The sequence below is a fragment of the Desmodus rotundus genome, chromosome 2 (genome assembly GCF_022682495.2).
Source record: "Desmodus rotundus isolate HL8 chromosome 2, HLdesRot8A.1, whole genome shotgun sequence".
NCBI lineage: Eukaryota > Metazoa > Chordata > Mammalia > Chiroptera > Phyllostomidae > Desmodus > Desmodus rotundus.
Window position 1 is genome coordinate 121224973 of NC_071388.1, and position 13029 is coordinate 121238001.

Here is a 13029-nt window from a genome sequence, read left to right on the forward strand (position 1 = left end):
CCCACATACAGTGTCACAGCACAGGGACCAGCGTTACCCAGCCCTGGTGGACACCTAAGCCTCCACCCCTTTACATAACAGGCATGCCAAGGCAAAAAAAAAAAAAAAAATGGTGCAAATGAAAGAACAGATCAAAGCTCCAGAAAAAATACAACTAAGCAACCAAGAGATAGCCAACCTATCAGATGCACAGTTCAAAACACTGGTTATCAGATGATCTCACCTTTAACTGGAACATAATCAATAAAAGAAAAAAGCAAACAAAATATAACCAGAGACATTGAAATTAAGAACATTGTAACAATAGCCACAGGGGAGTGGGGAGGGGATAGTGGGGAGAAGGGTTTATAGGAGCTACTATAAATGACACAAGGACAAAATGAAGGGGGAGGGTAGAGGTGGGGGAGGGAGATGGGACTGACTGGGGTGGGGTGGAGGGAAGGGGAGAAAATGCAGACAATTGTAACTGAATGAAAATAAATTAATTAATTTAAAAAATAAAAAAAATGTAAAAAAAAAAAAACCCAAAACACTGGTAATCGGGATGCTCACAGAATTGGTTGAATTTGGTTACAAATTAGATGAAAAAATGAAGGCTATGCTAAGACAAACAAAGGAAAATGTACAGGGAACCAATAGTGGTGGGAGGGAAACTGGAACTCAAATCAATGGTGTGGACCAGAAGGAAGAAAGAAACATCCAACCAGAAAAGAACGAAGAAACAAGAATTTGGAAAAATGAGGAGAGGCTTAGGAACCTCCAGGACATCTTGAAACGTTCCAATATCTGAATTATAAGGGTGCCAGAAGGAGAAGAAGAAGAACAAAAAATGGAAAACTCATTGGAACAAATAATGAAGGAGAACTTCCCCAGTCTGGCAAAGGAAATAGACTTCCAGGAAGTCCAGGAAGCTCAGAGAGTCCCAAAGAAGCTGGACACAAGGAGGAACACACCAAGGCACATCATCATTACATTAGCCAAGATGAAACAGAAGGAGAGAATCTTAGAAGCAGCAAAAGAAAAGGACACAGTTACCTACAAAGGAGTTCCCATAAGACTGTCAGCTGACTTCTCAAAAGAGATTTTACAGGCAGGAAGGGGCTGGAAAGAAGTATTCCAAGTCATGAAAGGCAAGGACCTACATCTCCAAAGAGACCTTACAGGCAAGAAGGGGCTGGCAAGAAGTATTCCAAGTCATGAAAGGCAAGGACCTACATCCAAGATTACTGTATCCAGCAAAGCTATCATTTAGAATGGAAGGACAGATAAAGAGCTTCTCAGATAAGGTCAAGTTAAACAAGTTCATCATCACCAAGCCCTTATTATATGAAATGTTAAAGGGACTTACCTAAGAAAAAGAAGATAAAAAATATGAACAGTAAAAATGACAGCAAACTCAGTTATTTACGACCACACCTAAAACAAAAACAAGAGCAAACTAGGCAAACAACTAGAACAGGAACAGAACCATAGAGATGGAGATCACATGGAGGGTTGTCAATAGGGGAGTGGGAGGGGGAGAGGGGGGGAAAGGTAAAGAGAATAAGTAGCATAGATGATAGGTGGAAAATAGACAGGGGGAGGGTAAGAATAGTGTAGGAAATGTAGAAGCCAAAGAACTTATTAAGTATGACCCATGGGCATGAACTATAGGGGGGGAATGTGGGAGGCAGGGGGTGGGCAGGATGGAGTGGAGTGAGGGGGGCAGGAAATGGGACAACTGTAATCGCGTAATCAATAAATATATTTTAAAAAAAGAAAAAAAAGAAAAAAGAAATTAGTTAAAATTAAAAAAAAAAAAAAAAAGATTGCTCTATCCAGCAAAGCTATCATTTAGAATGAAAGGGCAGATAAAGTGCTTCCCAGATAAGGTCAAGTTAAAGGAGTTCATCACCACCAAGCCCTTGTTCCATGAAATGTTAAAGGGATTTGTCTAAGAAAAAGAAAATTAAAAATATGAACAGTAAAAATGACAGCAAACTCACAGTTATTAACGACCACACCTAAAACAAAAACAAAAGCAAATTAAGCAAACAACTAGAACAGGAACAGAACCACAGAAATGTCGATCACATGGAGGGTTATCAACAGGCGAGTGGGAGGGGGAGAGAGGGGGGAAAGGTTACAGAGAATAAGTAGCATAAATGGTAAGTAGAAAACAGGCAAGGGGAGGGTAAGAATAGTATAGGAAATGTAGAAGCCAAAGAACTTATACGTATGACCCATGGACATGAACTATAGGGGGGGAATTTGGGAGGGAGGGGATGGGCAGGATGGAGTGGAGTGAAGGGGCAAATGGGACAACTGTAATAGCATAATCAATAAATATATTTTTTAAAAAGAGAAAAGGTATATATATTTTCATTATAAATTTTGTCTTTTTAGGTATTTCCTTCAATAAATATATTTTCAAATAAAAAATATAAGTGGTAACATAAATGTACTACCATCTGGTTTTTAGATTAAATTTCATAAAATAAAGAAGTAACTTATCAAATATTAAGATTTTCCATTTAAAGGTCACATATAAAAGCATAGTTTAACAAATCTAAAAATTAGATTTAATATATATTATATACATGTACATATGTAGAGATTATATATAATTCATTTGCATTACATTGATGTATAAATATAATGATATTAATATATCATTAGCTTAATTTTTATCTCATAAAGCTATGTCTTAACAAAATGCCTTATGCCAAAAATGATGGAATAAAATAAGTAATTGTCATAACTCTCAAGGAAAAATTACCTATCAGTATCTTTCAGCGACTTTCAGAAGCTACTCCTTTACATCATTTAACAGTAGAAAACCTTGCAGAACAGCACATTGGGCCTCATTAGATGTTGAATGTGAAATCTAGATTTCCATTTCTGGCAAGAAGCCATTCACCGGAATTGATTTTCAAAAGCACCTTCTCATCACCATCTCCTGAGTGGTACGGATTGATTTCATTAAGTTCCCTTCCCAATATGGAACTTCTCTTAACTCATCCATCTATGGATTTTATTGGCATCAGAATGAAATGGAGCCAAGTAGAGATGATATGCTGATGAAAGGTGAGAAAGTGAAGGCATCCATCCAGTGGTGTTGGAAAAATGCAAGGCAAGCTTGACTCCAGTTCATAGTGGGATCCTGGCTTCCTTGTGCAGTGCATGCACAGCCTATTTGCAGAAAGAAGATTGAGGCCCTCAATGTGCACATGTCTGCACACACTGAGGATTAAAACGTCAATTTGCTAATAAAAATTCAAAAGGAACATAATTTGTGGGAATATTCAGAAGTTATTAAAAGAAAAATTACTCTTCATTGGGCAGTGAAAATGATAAGAAATGCCTTTCTGATTGTGTATGCTTTGAAAACATTTCTATACGTGTTTCTGCAGATCATCTTATGTTTTGTTTTGATTTGGGTTTTCTTGGTGTCACCAGAGCTTTTACCATAACATTTCACACCTATCACATTGAAGCTGAAGACTCTAATTTTAACCTGTCAAGAATGAAGAGATGAAGTGTGAGGAAACTTCCTGACAAGGGGCACATATTTGTGTACCAAGAATGATATTCACAACTTCCATTGTGAATGTGATGTGTAAAATTATGGCTGTCTTGGTGGTGATCAGCATTTGAGGCATTTTTTCTGCAAAAGGATCTCAGACAAATATCTTTAATAAAACTCATGTCTCCCTGTTGGCCTATACTTCATTATCCTGTGATTCTAGGATTTAATTTTACACAAGTGCACACATAACATATCTAAATTACAGCTTTTATAACTGTCTCTTCTTATAAGTACTATATTGCTATCATGTGTATTGCCTTGCAACTATAACTGAGATATCAGGGTAGTATGCCTACTATTAAAACTACTTAATACAACTGCCTTGAGTTAGAGAGTTAAAGAGGGCCCAACTAGAACTATATGCTTGAATAACTTAATCTAGTACATATACTTTCTCAGTTAGTGTTGTTTTTATTTGTAAGCATTCAAATAATTTTCTTTAGATGCAAAATATGCCTTAAGTGAATAGCACATAATTCTTTGATCAGTCACTTCCTTCATGTGTATCATGCTTAATTCTATGTGTCCACTTGACTGGGCACAAGCTGCCCAGATTAAATATTATTCTGGTTACTTCTATAATAGTGTTTTTGGACAACATTAACACTTAAATTATAAAATTGAGCAAAGAAGATTGTTCCCATATGTGGGTGAGCCTCATCTATCAGTTTAAGGCCTAAATGGAACAAAAATGCTGAGCCTTTCACAACAAAGAGAATTCTTCCTGCCTGATGGTCTCTGATCTGAAACATGGGCTTTTTCCCTGACTTTGAACTCAAACTAAAACATCAGTTCAGCTCTTCCTAGGTCTCAAGCCTTCACATATTCCGGTTCTACACTGGAACTGTACGATTAACTCTCTGCTGAGTCTCCAGCTTGTCCACTGACCCTGCGGATTTTTGGAATTGCAGCCTCCATGATCACAACAGCTATATCTATGTAATAAATATCTTTGCCTCTCTGTATTTATATCCATTTTAGTTCTGTTTTCCAGGGGAACCCTAAATAATACTAATATAGCATGAATTAGTTTAGTAATTTAGTAATTAGTGACAGTTACATAGAAATTTTGAGTAATAAGATTGCTATATTCTTGCCAGAAGTCAAGATAGAAAACTAATGAGATATACCAAACAGATCAGAGTAGACTGATATGTAACAAATTATTCAGGTAATGACAAATAAGAAATTTGAGATGAAGTTATTAACTATTTTATCTTATCACTTTATTTGAAATGTTTAAAAATTCATTTGCTACTGTTTTAAGGAAAATATAATAAACAAACAAACAAATAAATAAACATAAAATAAAGTTTTGATATGACCCAAATCTGCCAAATTTCACCAACATTTATCTGTTATAACTGTTCATTACAATATTTTTAAAATTTATCTTTTAATCTTAATTCTTATTTCTCACTTTAGGTATAAACTATTTATCTTTAAATTTCACTTACAACAAAAATAAGTGAGTAGAATTTGATAAGAATTTCCCCTCATTAGACTTTTTTTACTCATACACAGTTGTATTATTCAAAGCAGTTCCAATTTCAGAAATAAGCTATCACATGTTGGTTTAAACATTTAAAGAAAACACTAAACAAAAAAGCAGAATACAATAAGCATTCACTTTCTGTGAATTCTAATTTACACATAAATCTGAGGACTGAATATATAAAGTATAGTCACGTCTTACTATATGAGAGGCCGTATCTATGAAAAATTAGAATTGAAAATAAAACCCATTAATAAACTACAATAAGCTTATCAATATTTATAAGACACATACTCCCCAAACAGCAGACATACTCTTTAAGTACACACAGATCATGTAATAAGATAAACCATATTTTGGGCCATAAAATGTTTCAATATATTTAATGGATTTAAATAATTTAATGTATATTGTTTGTCTGCATTACAATTAAATTAGGAATTAATAAGAGGAAGCTATCTATAAATTTTTTAACATGAGCAAAAGAAAAACAAAATACCTCTAAATAACCTACACATCAATGAAAATATCAACATGTTAATTATTAAGCATAAGTGAAATCAGTGCTTAGGGGAAATAAGAGTAGAATTGAACATGCTCATTAAAAAAAAATGTACAAAGAGCTTATATTTATGACCTAAGTCATGACATTAAGAAATTTATAAAAAAGAAAAGATTAAACTAAAATTAAACAGAAGAGAAAAAATAATAAATATAGAGGCAGAAAACAAATAAATAGCAGAAATATACTAGAGAATATCAATGCAATAAAAAGATTTTTCTTAGGAAAGATCAATAAAATTTATAAACCTCCAACTAAGGTGATCATAAAATATAAGAAAAAAAATTATCAATATCAGAAAAAAGGGAGGTGACATTATTGGAGATCTCATAAGTCTTAATAAGTTAATAAGAGAATGTAATAAAAATCTATATGTCAGTATATTCAAAACCTTAGGTGAAATGATTAAGTACCTTCAATGATACAAACTACAAGTTTCATTCAGGAAGAAATACAGAATCTAAATAGTTTATTTTTGAATGAAATTGATATTGTAGACATAACCTTCTTCACACAGAACTCCAGTTTGTTATGATTTTACTAGGGATTTCCACCTAATATTTAAGGAAAAAAATACAATCCTACAACTGTTTTTAGAAAATATGGTAGCAGGAAATACTTCCCAGCTCATTATATGAGACCAGCATTCCCTTGATACACAGACCAGACATAGATATAACAAGAAGAGAAAACCACATAATAACATCCCCCATGGCCATAGAAACAAAAGTCTATAACATAATTTTTAGTAAATCAAATTCAACAACCTATAAAGAGATAATACGTCATTGTTACTAAACAACAACAACAAAAAAAAACAAAACAAAAAACAGGGGTTTGGCTGCCTGTCACCACAAAAGCCTAACTCATGAGGCAGGTGCTGATGCAAAAGGAAAAGTTTTATTCAGAATCTGTGCCATCTTGGAGAATAGGGGACTTCTGTGTCAAATCTCATCTCCCCTGGAAACACCCAGACAAAACCCAGCTATCATCAGCAAGACCATAACAAAAGGCAGTGTCCAGAGTTCCTGCTGCATTTTAAAGTACAGTCCTTCCCTGGCTGGTGTGTCTCAGTGGACTGAGTGCCGGCCTATGAACCAAAGGGTCACCAGTTTGATTCCCAGTCAGGGCACATGCCTGGGTTGCAGACCAGGTCCCCAATAGGGCGCATATGACAGGCAACCACACACTGATATTTCTCTCCCTCTCTTTCTCTTTCCCTTCCCCTCTGTCTAAAAGTAAACAAATAAAATCTGTTTAAAAAATAGTCCTTTGGAGCCCAGGGCAGCTGCTATGTGATCCCGCTATAGTTTATCTTGTTCCTGGCTGCTGTCTAGCTTCAGACTCTGTCTTGGAAACTGGGTGTGGAGCTGGAGTACCCATGGGCATGCAGCTGCAGGACCTCGAGATCATGTGCTCCTGGAAGGGAGAATGCAGTGATATATCAACAAATGCTTCACCAGGTCAACAAAAGAGAGACTCCACTCTGGAGACCATAGGCCATGTGACTGCTAAGGTCATGTGGCCCATGGAGAGGAGAGGCCAGTGCACTGGTGCAGGTCCTGAGCAGTGAGTGACGAGAAAGACAGAGTATTTCTTTGTTCCTGTGAGGCTACATCCATTTTTTGGCTATGGGACAAACTAGGTACTTTCTCAGAAAGAGCAATTACCTTCCTAATTAACTTCCTAACTTCCTAATTGTGCACTTTGGTGGGTCTACCTCCCAACCAAACCTTTCTTTCCCCAGACTAGACTGACAAGCCACTTTTCTGATTTCTACTGTGCGTGTTCCTGCCTTCCCCTTCTCACCCCAATTTATTACTGGAAGGGCAAGGGCAAGGGCAAGAGCTTTTACCCCTATCCAATTATCTTTGCAGCTTTCAGGTGTGCTTTCGCCCCATCAATTCATCTTTCCACCATCCATTCAGTATGGGAGACTCCCTTACTCCACTGCAACCAGTTTCCCAAGGCTGCCCAGCTTCCCTGCCCTTAGAGCCTCAAGCCTAATCAAAGTGGCTGTGGTGGTTAGGCCAACTCCAAGCAAACACTCTACTGAAGCCTGGCACAGAGACTGCTCCCACTGTGGGGAGGTGGTGCCCTGCTCCTCCGGGTGTCTGCCAGGTTTCTCATCACTGCTGGGCCGTGTATTCAGGCAGCTGAAATGCCATGATCAGCGGAGCCTCTGGGCTCCTCACCTCACCCATCAAGAGGCACTCCCGCCTCCATGCAGCTTGGCACAGTCTGCCAAGCAGTTGGGCACCTCAGCTTGCTGAGAAGGTACAGATTGAAAGTAGTGGCTCTTCCACTGATAACTTCATAGCTAAATGGGATTTATCGTAGGAATACAAACCTGATTTAATACTTAAAGATTATCCTATGACAGACTTGAAAGGACAAAGCTGGCACGTTTTGCTATCATGGCACCATTTGCCAAGCAGGCCTATAACCTTGTTAAACATGAATGCCATTTTATTCTTCTGAACTTATATCTGCAAGACTGGAAAACTACTGGAAAAATAAGAACAGAATGTGACTAACTGCCCCCCCTCCATAGCTGCAGGCAAAAGATAACATTGGAGCAAACTGAAGCTTTTGCAAAACCAACAAAAACCTGTGTTGCAATGCCCCTAACAGCCCAGCAGCCACACAATAGCAACCCCTTCAACCCTTTTTTAATCCAATAAAAACTCAAAGCCACTACATTTTGCTGCTGGTGTATCTCTCCACCCTTTGGCTCCTTTACTCCTTTGAAGAGTGAATAAAACTGTGCTCTATGCATTTCCCTCCCTTTGTGAATTCTTTCATAGTCTCTGTCAAAGGCCACCCTCGTAAGACTAATAGAGAAAATACACATGATCATCTGAAGCATTTGACAAAATTCAGTCTGCATTCATGGGGGAATCTCTCAGCAGATTAGCAATATAAGCAAATTTTCTCAACCTGGTGAAGGCATTTTTGAGAAAACTCCAGACAACATTATATTTAATAATTTTTTGTAAAAAACTGAATGTTTTTCCTTTAAGATCAGAAATAAGAAAAAGATATCTGTTCTAACCTTTTATTAAACATTTATTATAGGTTTACCAGTGCTATAAAATAGAAAAATAAAATAAAATCATATATCGGAAAACAAGAATTAAATGTGTTTTTATTCACAGATGACATGGTTGTTTATTTAAAAATTCCAAGAAGTTACAAAAAATCCCTATTGTAACTAGTAGATGGGTCTAGCAATGTTGAAGTATGCTCCCTCTATTTCCACTTTGTTGCACATTTTTATTATAAATGGGTGTTATACTTTATCAAATGCTTTTTCATCATCTATTGATATGACCATATGATTTTGTATTTCATTTTGTTTATGTGATATTACTTTTACTGATTTGCAAATATGCCATCCTTGCATCCCTGGGATGGATCCCACTTGATCATGCTGTATGATCTTTTTAATGTATTGCTGGATATGGTTTGCCAATATTTTGTTGAGGATTTTAGCACCTATGTTCATCAGCTATACTGGCCTATAGTTTTCCTTCTTTCTTATGTCTTTACCTGGTTTTGGAATTGGCCTCATAGAGGTTGGGAATGTTACTTCTTAACTTTTTTGGAAAAGTTTGAGAACTGTAGGATTCAGCTCATCACTAAATGTATGATAAAATTACCCTATGAAGCTGTCCAGTGCAGGGCTTTAGTGTTCCAGGAGTTTTTTGATAACAGCTTCAATTTCACTAGTTGTTGTCAGTCTATGCAGGCTTTCTGTTTCTTCTTGATTCAGTTTTAGAAGATTATATGTTTCTAGAACTTTGTTAATTTTGCCCTGGTTGTCAAATTTCTTAGCATATATTTGTTCATAGTAATTTCTTACAATCCTTTGCATTTTTGTGGTATCGGTTGTAATTTCTCCTCTTACATATTTTATTTATTTGGGTCCTGTCTCACTTTTTGTTGATGGGTCTGGGTAAAGGCTTGTCAATTTTGTTTATATTTTGAAGAACCAGATGCTGAATTTACTGATCCTTTGATTTTTTCTTTTAGTCTCTATGTTATTTAATTATGCTCTCATCCTAATTATACTCTTACTCCTACTTGCTCTGGGCTTTGTTTGTTGTTGTTCCTCTAGTTCTTATAGGTTTAGGGTTAGGTTGTTTCTTGTGATTTTTTTATCTTTTTAAAAAGATATTATTTATTTGTTTTTAGAGAGAGGGGGAGGGAAAGAGAAAGAGAGTAGAGAAACATCAATGTGTGGTTGCCTCTCATGTGCCCCCTACTGGGTTCCTGGCCCACAACGCAGGTATGTTCACTGACTGGGAATTGCACCTGCAGCCCTTTGGTTCACAGGCCAGCACTCAAACCACTGAGACACAGCAGCCAGGGTTTTCTATCTTTTTCAGGTAGGCCTGTATTGCTATGAACTTCACTCTCAGGATTGCATTCACTGTGTCCCATAAGTTTTGGGCTCTTGTGTGCTCATTTTCATTTGTTTTCAGAATCTTTTTTATTTCCTCCTTGACCACATTGTTAACTCATTCATTACTTAATAGCATGTTATTCAGTCTTCATGTATTTGAATATTTTTGAATTTTTCTTGTAGTTGACTTCTAGTTGCAAGCCATTGTGATTCAAGAAGACACGTTATATGATTTCGATTTTCTTGAATTTGTTGAGGCTTGTTTTATGTCCTACCATGTGGTCTATCTATGAAAATGTTACATATGCTTTTGAAAAGAATATATATTTTGCTAATCAAGTCTATTTGATATAGAGTGTTGTTCAATGCCACAATATTCTTGTTTATTCTTTGCTTGGAAAATCTATCCATTGTTGACAATGGGGTGCAAAATCCCCTACTGTGAGTTTGTTGTTGTCTACATCTTTCTTGAGGTCCTCCAAGATTTCCCTTATATATTTTGGTGCTCCTATGTTACATGCATATATGTTTATAAGGGTTATAAACTCTTGATGGATTTTTCCCTTAAGTATTACATAGTGTACTTCTTTTTCTCTTTTTGTGGCCTCTGTTTTAAAATCTACTTTGTCTGATATAGGCATTTCTACCCCAGCATTTTTTCCAGTCTGTTTCATTGGAGTATTTTTTTTCTTCCCTTTGATTTCAACCTTTCGAAAGATCTTTTGTTCTGAGGTGGATCTCTTATAGACAGCATATATGCAGTCATGTTTTCTCATCCATTTATCTACTCTATGTCTCTTGATTGGAGCACTTAATCCATTTAAATTTAAGGTTATTATTGATATGTACTTATTCATTGACATTTTTTCCCTTTGTATCTCTGTTCCTCTCTTTCTTGCTTGCTCTCTCTCTCTCTCTCTCTTTCTTCATCTTCTTTTTAATCTATTTTTAGAAGGGGAGGGAAGAAAGAGAGGGAGAGAAACATCAATATGTGGTTGCCTCTCATGCACCCTCTACTGGGGGCCTGGCCTGTAACCCAGGCATGTCCCCTTACTAAGAATTGAACTGGAGACCCTTTGGTTTGCAGGCTGGCACTCAAATCTATTAAGCCACATCAACCAGGAAAGACAACTACTCTTGCAACACAAGTTATCAGGGGAGAGCACGAACACAGTCCCCCACTACCACAAATTATGCAGCCTAGTTTCCCACATTTGGGGAAATCGCAGGGGTCAGCACACCTGGAGTACAGTGGGTGAACCTCACCCTGGGAAAACCACTTTCTTGATCATGGTACCTCCCCTGCCAGGTAAGTATCTTTCTTCATCTTCTTAAAGCAGTCCTTTTAGCATCTCTAGAAATGCTGGTTTGTTGATGTATTTTTTTCACCTTTTTGTTTTGTTTTGTTTTGTTTGTTTGGGAGACTCCCTATTTTGCTTTCACTTAAATGAGATCTTTACTGGATAGAGTAGTCTTGGTTTCAAGCTTTTGTTTTTCATTACTTGAAATATTTCTTGTCATTTCTTTCTGGCTTGTAGTATTTATCTTGAGTAATCAGGTGATAGCCTCATTGGACTTCTGTTGTATGTGACTAGCTGTTTTTCTTTTGCAGACTTTAAGATTCTCTCTATGTCTTTAAATTTTGCCATTTTAATTATCAAGTGGCTTGCAGTGGGCCTCTTTGGGTTCATCTTGATTGAGACCCTCTGTGCTTCCTGGATTTGTGTGACTATTTCTCTCATAAAGTTAGGGAAGTTTTCTGTCATTACTTTTTCAAACAGGTTTTCTATTCCGTGTTCCTTTTCTCCTTCTTGTATAACTTTGATATGGATATTATTATTTTTCTTGTTGTCCTGCAGCTCCCTTAAACCATCTTCATTCTTTTTCTCTTTCTGTGTTGTGTTTCTCTGTCTGGGAATATTTTTCTACTTTGTCCATCTTGCTGATTTAACCTCAGCTTCACTTAGCCTGCTTTTAATTCTATCTACTGTGTTCTTCATTTCAAATATTTTGTACTCTTCATTTCCTCCTAACTTATTGATAGTTTCCATGTCCTTTTTCATGCTGGTTTAGTTCACAGTAAGCTCCTTATAGCTTCCCTGGAGTTCTTTGTAGTTTTCACTGAGCTCCTTGAGCATCCTTATAACCATTACTTTGAACACCATGTCTAATCCTTTGTTTGCCTCTATTTCATTTAACACTCTTTTTGGTATTCCTTCTTTCCTTTTGATTGGTGTTGTTTCTTTGTCCCCCCGTTTTAAGTGACTCTTCTTATTTGTTACTATATATTAGACTGCTCTGCTTTGACTCTCTGTCTTCATGGGGTGAGCTTTGGTGTTAGGAGACCTGTGAAATTCAGTGATTCTGCCTCCTTTATCTCCTGTTCTTGATGCTCTTGGAATGCCCTTTGTGCCATTTATGTAGGATTTCTGGTAATTATTCGGTTTTGTTTGTTGTTGTGTCATTCTTTGGTAGGTCCTTCCCTCAAGCTAACTAAGAATCACTCCACTCACCAAGTCTTGTATCTTGCTGTATAGGCATTGCTAGAATGAAACTAAACAGTCCAAGAAACAAACCCACATCAGCAAAAAAAACCCCACAAACAATCACACTATCAACAGCAAATGAGCCAATATTAATAAAGGTATAAAGATCCTAATACTATTATAATAAAGGGAAAACAAATATGAGATGACTAACTGAAAGAGAAGCTGGAATAGAATAAGAGAAGTGAAGCACAGAGTGCTTAGGTTTAAACAGAAATTTATATGTGTGTGTGTGTATATTAGAGAGAGAAAAAAATAGGAACCAAACTGTAGAAAAGAAAAAGATCTGCCACAGCACTATCAACAACAAATGAGCAAAGAGTAATATAGGTGGAATGGGAATAAGAGAGAAAATAAAAGAAAGAAAAGCTTAAGAGTTGTATAGAGGAAAGAGAAGTGATTTTGAAAGGGTAGAGTGAGAAGCAACACTAAGAGTGAGCAATGACAACC

The 13029-nt window shown here is 36.5% G+C and overlaps 1 non-coding gene across 1 annotated transcript; it reads right to left on the bottom strand.

Annotated features, from left to right (window-relative positions):
- Positions 1–11186: 11186 nt before the first annotated feature.
- On the bottom strand, positions 11187–11350 carry LOC112313194 (U1 spliceosomal RNA). Its single transcript, XR_002975660.2, has one exon. It is a non-coding gene; the product is annotated as a U1 spliceosomal RNA (small nuclear RNA).
- Between the last annotated feature and the right edge of the window lie 1679 nt (positions 11351–13029).